The 8,473-nt window shown below is 26.0% G+C and overlaps 1 long non-coding RNA gene across 1 annotated transcript; it reads right to left on the bottom strand.

The window, feature by feature from the left end:
• Window positions 1-1,543: 1,543 nt before the first annotated feature.
• LOC135931380 (uncharacterized) lies at window positions 1,544-6,341 on the bottom strand. Its single transcript, XR_010573029.1, has 3 exons — window positions 6,254-6,341; window positions 5,740-5,755; window positions 1,544-1,648 (listed from the first exon to the last, which is right to left on the bottom strand). It is a non-coding gene; the product is annotated as an uncharacterized LOC135931380 (long non-coding RNA).
• Between the last annotated feature and the right edge of the window lie 2,132 nt (window positions 6,342-8,473).

Here is an 8,473-nt window from a genome sequence, read left to right as displayed (position 1 = left end):
TAGTTAATAAAATTCCTTACTTGATTCATAAAAAAATCTCAAAAAAAATTTAAAAAAGAGGAAACCTTAATTTTGGCCCTCATATTAAATTATATGGTTATTTAATTTGTTTATATTTTGTAAAACGAAAGTGGCCTAATATTTCTTAACCTGGGTGACTCCACATTCACTAAATTCTATTTCGTGAGACCATTTTAGTTTAATGTCGATACCTTTATCTGGGAGATAACTTACGCATTTCTTAATTTTAGGACCTATTGAACCGTGAAAAATAGCTGGCCATTGCATCTCCAATTTGAACCCAGTCTTCTGACACCACCAATTTACTTTAAATAAAAAACAGAAATGATAACTGGTTTCTGCATATGCCAACACGAAGTAATAATGATTAAATTAAATTTCGAAAAAATATCAGATAAATTATATTTTTAGACTATTTAATATTTATATTTGAACTCTTCAACCTAATTTCTCCAGTAATGGAGAAAGAAAGAAAATATTTTTATATATTTAATTTAACCTATTATGATTAGCCATCAATTCAAATTAAGGTTTAATAAAATTACATTATAATTATATATTTTTTACAAAAATGTCAATTACATCTCCCAATGGATAAATCTGTGAATGATCCAGCTATCTGTGATGTATTAATTTTTAAAAAAAGTCAATATGAGAATTATATTTTAAAACTTTATTCATATAATGATAATTAATTAGGATTGGATTGTTAATTTTGATGATAAAATAAAATATAAAATAAAATACATCTAAAAATTATTGTAATATATCACATTCATTCACTTCTCATATTTCCTATACCATTTGAAAACCATTTTATCTAAAAAAAAAATTTATACACCCGGGTGGGCAGAAAATTTTTAGAAGAAAAACCGTGCCGGGCCGAAAATTAAAAAATAAGGGGCAGGCTATTTTGGTACCACAATAGGTTTCTGCTAATTATTATCACAAAAATAAGAAATTTTATTTTAAGGGGAAGCTAATTATATTTAATATATTTGCTTTATTATTTTGATACATAAGATAGGTTATTTTATTAGCAAAAATGAGAGTAATCAACAGTTAATAAGAGAGAGTTGTGGCAGCAAATAAATTTATTATGTTAGGCAAGGACCACTAAAATTTTTTCGGGGTGGTTTTATATTAATATTATGAAGTTTTAATTTATATAACCTTGCCATCTATGTCTTGGGTTGGACAGGAAGCCATGAATACCTCCCTTTTAACCAGAGCTTTCTTCTTATTAAAATGCTTGATGTCAAAGTATATCAGATATGCTTTATTATCCCCTTGCTTCTTTTTATTTTAAAGATAAATGTTATATTATGAATTTATAAAAAATTTATATATTAATTGAAATTCGACTTTAGATTAATACATACTTAAAAGATTATTCCAATAAAAATTAAAAATTTGATGTCTAATAAAATTATATATAAACAGGAATTTTTTAAAAAATAAACCTTTTTCATGCCACATTGATTCTTCTTTATAGAAATAATTGTCATGTTCTTTAAATTGGGAACCTTGTAAGTACAACCACCGTACAATATTTCTACTCTACCCCCTTTCCTAAAATACCAATCAAAAACAACTTTTATGCTGTTCAAATGACAAGTCCTCCAAACTAAAATTTAAAAAAAATGACACATAGTATTGGAAAAATATTATATGTATAAATATATAGGAGAGTTGCCTAGCCATCAGAGACCTTCATGGGCCTTAATTTTTTGACCAAGCCCGGCCCAGGCCCGCAGTAAAAAATTTTTTGGTTAAGCCCGGCCCGACCCATATTTAATATTAAAAAAAATTCCCAGGCCCGGCCCAAGCCCATAATAAGTTTCAGAAAAATTCGCCAAGCTCATATACAAAAATTTAATGTTTTTTATTTAATGAAAATTAACAATATTTAAATATATTTAGGCAATCATTTTGTTTACAATACTGAAATTTATTATTGTTAGAAGAAAAAAAGGCAATAATTCATTAAATTAGCAACTGTTTAAAAGAATTTAAATTTAAAAATTTTAGGACCAAGCCCAGCCCAAGCCCATTAAAAAAAATTTAAAAACCCAAGCCCGGCCCAGACCCGCTAGAAAATAGATATTAGTGGGCCGGGTATGGGCAGCAGACTGCTGGCCGGTCCGGCCCGTGAAGGTCTCTGCTAGCCCTAAAAAACAAACCTGAGTAAAATTATAATACTTTGCCATTTTTTAATTAATAATGTTTATTTTTTTCCGCATTTTATTAGTTCTAGTAGGTTATAATTTTATAAAATATTACCTAATACTTTTTTTCAGAATTTTAATTTATCCGATAATTATTCTTAGTAAAGAGTGAGCCATACCCGGAGAAGGGTGAGCCTATTCATGAGACCATTGTGTGGAGTAAAAATTTTAATTATTTTTGCATATAAAAATTTAATATTATTTACATATATTTACATATATTTATTCATTTAAAAATAAAATGTAAAAATTGAATTAATAATTTGATTAATATTAGTTAAAATCTATAATAACTTTCTAAACATAAACATAATTTGCTAAACAACGATTTTTTATAATGCAATAAAATCTATTTTTATATATATTAAGATGGAATCATATATATCACTCCTCCCCCCTCCTAGCACAAAAACACCTAGTTGGCCTCAAAAAAAAACACGGTCCTTTGATTTAAACACGAACAATCGATCGGATTAGTAATCTACGTAGACGGAAACAGCTTCCCGAAGTCAACGATTTTTTAAATATATATTATAACTATATGTGTTAGTGGATCCAATTAGAAAACTGATAATAATTTAATAATTCTGGTCATATTGTAAATTAAAATATTTTTAGTTGGCTTAAAAATGACTCGCTTCATATAAATTTGATTGTAAATAATGATTTTTTTTTAAAATATATTTTTTTTAAATTTGATTTAAAAATTTCGGGAGTTATGGGGGAGTTTAATCAACCCCCCCTTCTGTTTACCCCACTGGGTGGCACAGAAAAAGATTCAAGAGATATCATGAAAGAAGGTGATATTTAAATTTTTCTCAAGATTTCTCAGACATTTGATTTAGAAAATAAAAGAATATATATTTTACTAAAAGATAAACACTTCATTGACTTGATTAATTTGATACAAGAAATGATATTATACTAAAAGTCTACATCAAATTTCTCAAAGTATGTATTGCAATCACAAAGCCTATGTTAGAAATAGTTCACAGGCAAAATTATCCTGAATTAAAAAGTACCCGAAGCATTTTAACAATCCACTCGTAGTTTTCCTTGTATACATTTGTGTACTTATAACATTAACCATTTTGTGTTTACATTTTTTAAGGTTTAATATACAAAAAAGTTGTCAGTGAATGCATATTAACTTAGTATATATCTTGGTTCGAATCCGACAAGGATTAATTTTTTCTAAAGCTAACAATGTATTTGCATGCTATGGAGTGTGTTAACATTAACAAAATATTGCATGTTTTAAGTGCACGAATTTATTCAAAGAAAATTTCGGGAATTTGTTAAGTTAAAATACCACTGGGTATAAATTAGATAAAAAAAATATCTCGAAATTTCCTTTAATATTTAATATTATCTGATTTTATTACCGGAAAATATTTGAATGTGAACTATAAAATTTTCTGATGCAGGTCTTTGAAAGCTCGGTATTCCTATTAATTAATTATAAAAATATAGCGAGGAATTTAATAAATATGTATTTCCTTTGATCTCGTTTGCAGATAATAAAATGTTATGCATTTGTGACCTGCATAAACCTATTCGAGTTTGTTTATAATGTTTAAAATTGTCACTGACCGGATAATTTCAGATTTCATTTATATTTGACATTATTCAAAAAATATCATCAGAAATATATTCCATTTTTAAAATTCCAGCTTTAACTTCAGCAAGAGCTTTCTTATTTTACATTATTATTGCATTGATATTATTATTGAAGCTCTTATTAAGCAAACATAAACATACAATAAACTTTGTTTTTAAATATATTTCCTTTGCAATTTTTATTTCATCCTTTAAATGTTTTATTCATAATCATTTGTTATTTTTTTTTTATTAAAGAAACATTTTGATGTATCTTATGCTCTAATGTTAAAATTTTTGATTTTTCAGATGAAGAGGGTCGATCTCGCAGAAAAAAATAGGGTCAACTCATAGGACTTAGACCCATTAAAAATTGAAATTTTTTTCCGATCTGGTTCGACAAAAAAAGGTCAGATGCAGACAAATTATATCTATTGAATGAATGATTTATTTTATTGGGAATATAAAGATATAGGATGAACATGAATATGAAAAAAGATAAAATTTAGTGAAAACACTAATTACAGGCATGATTGATTTGATTGATCAATTTAAGGTAATATATTGCTTTAAATACTTAAAATATCTAGTATACAATTAAATAGTTTTTGAATGAGGAAATAAATAAAAGTATGCACTGCTTAACCCTTCAACGGGGCAATTTCTCACCCCCCCCCCCCCCCCCATGTTTATAGTATTGTTATTACAATTAAAACCTAAAGATATTTTGATATTTTATGCTAAACTATATTTCTGCTAGTATTCATTTTTGTCGGATAGTTTTATATAAAGATAAACATTTTATTTAGTCAGTAAGGTACTGAAAGACCCCACTCTTTAATAATTTTTCTTGAAAGAATAACTTCTGTATTAGAGTTTGTGCCTAGGGTTGTGATTTCGGTTCCAAACTTTGTTAAAATAATGTAAAAATCTTAAACATTTAAAAAATCATTACATTTCAAACAATAACACTTTTGTTAGAAAATAGTTCCACAACCTATTGAAAATTGTGAAGCGAGTTCTTCCGGTTTATATAAATTTCAGAAGATATTAGTTTTTTCTAGATTTTCTCTATTTTTATTTTCCAGATGTTCAGACGCCAAACTCTGCATTAAATAAATACTTAATAATTTTTTATGGCTTTCTTTTGATGATTTTCACAATTAGGCAACTATTTCGTTATTTTAGGCTATCTATGCAAAAAAATCATGTAATATATAAGTAGTTTATTAATGTAAGATTAAATTAAAGATACTTTTAAAATAAGGTGAGTATCTCATTAACTTTCCGTCTTACCAATTACTACAAATTATAAAAGATTTTCTACCTTTCCGCGGGAAGGATTAAAATAAAAGTAGACTCTAATCAGTTAGACATCTTTCTCTTTCAAATGATCTCGATAGGATAAAGAAAAGAAAGATCATAGCTTCAGAAGCAACATGAGGCGGATAGTCAATTGTAAAGGTATGAAACTAACCCAAACCTAACTCATATGGCTTTGGAATTTACAATTCTATTTTGGGTAGCTTTTAAATGATAGCATCAGACATTTCAATTTTTTTTTGGCATGATCAATTTAATTACGGCTAATTCATGATGGATGCAATGTGATGTGATTTAACAGCAGTTTTAATTTTTTTTAGTGAGATCAGTTTTTTTAAATTAATTTGATCTGCATCACATCCACTATGAATAATTTAGTCTAACTTTTTAAATGTAAGAAAATCGATAAGTTATTTTTATGTGTGTATATTTAAAAAAATTAAACGAACATTTTAAAGTTTTCAAATGTTTATTAGTATTAAAATTATATTATCGGTTAGATAATGTTTCAATCACTAAACTTTTAGAATGATAACTTTATCACGTTAAAAATAAATAATAAACTTACATTTGGTGCTCCGATCCTATGTGTATATAAAATAAATTAAGAATTATACAAATATAAATTCAATCATTTTTAATAAGTTATAAAATGAGAAGGAGAGAGTTTGTATTAGGAGTTAGGAAAAGTTATAGGTCAAAATTTAAAAAAAAAGACTCAGATTTGATTTATATTGAATTGATGAGAGCGAAATCGATCGTACCGTTTTATTAGAGTATACGTCCAAAATTTGGAAATAATCCCAAATTTTGAAAACTTTATATAATCGAAAAACAAAAACATACAAAATAAGAAAATTTAAAGTTTCATAAATTTAACATACAATTTTGTTTAAATTGTGAAAGCTTTGAAACTTTTCAAAAAATCGTAGTTTTTGGTATAATTTTAAATACCTAAACATTATTAATGTTTTTTGTAAATTTATAAAATTAAAAATAACTATAACAGCTAATTTGAAATTCATATAAGGAATTGGCGCCCTAGATTTACCATAAAATCAAAATAATGTAAAATATATTACCTGGTGTCGGCAACAATCGAATGAAGAATGGGAAATCATTAAGGAATTACATAATATGACGGTTATTAAGATAGAAGACATTTCTTTCTATCTCTCAACTTTTAAAATTATAGAAAATTATTGATAGGAATTTTGGTGAGTGCAAGGTATGATTACCCATTTTATGCCATCATAAATCAATAAAAATACAAAAAAAAATTCTATAAAACTTATAAATTAAAAAAAATCCTATAAACTTATAAATTAAACATAATATTATTCCGATAGTTTTTATAAATTGTTTTTATATATTTTTTCTAGAACCTTCAATTAATGTAATATATTAAAAATAAATTTAAAGATGTTATAAAAATCACGTTAATAAGTTAATAAACTTATTTATTTTACTATATACTTTATAATGTATTAAAAGATTCAATCAGACCTCGTTATTTAGAAAAAGATATATTATTACGATATCATTAGAAAAGTTAATGGGGACAGAAGGCTTTCAAATTTAAATTAATCAATAAATTCTTTTATCAGATTTTTAGAATATACAATTACGAAGATAGTTTAGAAATATATGCAAGAGAAAACAATTTTTTCTTAATATGAATAACATTTTTTTTCTTAAGTAATTAAATTAGATGAACCTATCAATTGCTGAATTATATTTCACAGCAATTCTGCTATCATCCATTTACGGATGGTCAGAGAATCTACTCTTATTAACCTACAATTATTCCTGTCTAATGCCATCACTGGCTTCAATAGCCATCTCAAATCCTCCCTAATGAAATCAAAAAAATTTCCAGGGATCTTCCTGTTATGTTCTATCCCCCCTTATTTCTTTTATTTTTGTTTCTCCTTGTTTCTTTTGTTTTCCCATCTTCTTTTATTTTGTTATGAAATTAATATATTATACCTTATTTTTATATTGCATTTGAAACTGGTTCTTACCAGTTTCATGAATGATTATATCGCGATTAAATAACAACTTTTTCTTTCCCCCTTTGTTTTAAAAATTATAAAGGTGGAAAACAAAACACCATTAATCATTAAATATTTTTTTTTGTAATAGAATTTCTTTTTTTTATTGTAATTTCTCTGATTCGAATAAACTTTAAAACTTACGTTGTCCAAGTGATTCCATGACTAAATCGATAAAACCCGGCCCCCTGGATCCAGTCATTGACCATCCCGGACCCCCGATCACGGACTGTATTATTCCCCTTCAGACTGGGGGACCCATCGGTCCAAACGCAACACTTCCTAACTTACTTCTCTTTTCTTCAACCGCTATATTCACTCCTTTCCGATGCAATCAGATAGTCTTGTTTCAAATGTCTAACCATCATATTTTAGTCTCTCAGCTTCCAAAAAATACGGTATTTTCTTAATATGATTGAACTAAAATATAATTTAGTTTAGATGAAATAGATTAATCTCTAATTTTTGTCTTTACTGCCGAAATCATGTTAAAATCCTGAAAAAAAACATAGGAAATGTTTCATTTATTCTTCGGCAGGGTTAAAAAATTTAAAAATAGACGGGTGAGGTTAAAATATTTTTATTGAGAGGGTGGTCGAAATAAATGAATATAAATTAATTCTTTATTTAAAAATATTGTATATTTTATGAGTTTAGGTTAAAAAAATTATATTAAATAGCCAAGATAAATAAACAATGATTCAAACAAAACCTATACAGTAGGGGAGAAGTGCCATGAATGGCCATGTTTTTGCTTTTTTGAAAAAAAGGTATTAAGAATAGGGTTTAACCAAACAAATTTGATATCAATGTGTAGCCAAATTATTAATCTTTAAAATAAAATTTGAATTAAAGCTCTATCTATAATTGTTTATGAGATAGATGAGGTTATGTGAAAGTTATTTTATACTATGTGTTAACTGGCCATAATATATTAATTAAGAATTTTATTATAAATATGAAATATTACAATATGAAATACTTGCAAAAGACCTATCTTATATATTTTTTCATTTTAGGTATATAAAAATTTAATTATACACTAAATTAATAAGTATAAGCATCTAAATTTTTCATCATTCATTTAATGATACTTTATAAATTAATAACTTAATTATCTTTTTGTTAAACAGTTTAATTTCAATATAAAATTAACCACTCTCTATTTAATGACTTTATAAATTATTATCTTAATTACATGTTATAGACTATTTTAATAATTTAATCATTCATCAATTTATAAATTTA

The sequence above is a fragment of the Gordionus sp. m RMFG-2023 genome, chromosome 1 (assembly GCF_954871325.1).
Source record: "Gordionus sp. m RMFG-2023 chromosome 1, tfGorSpeb1-WG-v2, whole genome shotgun sequence".
NCBI lineage: Eukaryota > Metazoa > Nematomorpha > Gordioida > Chordodea > Parachordodidae > Gordionus > Gordionus sp. m RMFG-2023.
Note: the sequence above shows the minus strand (reverse complement) of the source record. Positions and strands in the feature narration are given on the sequence as shown.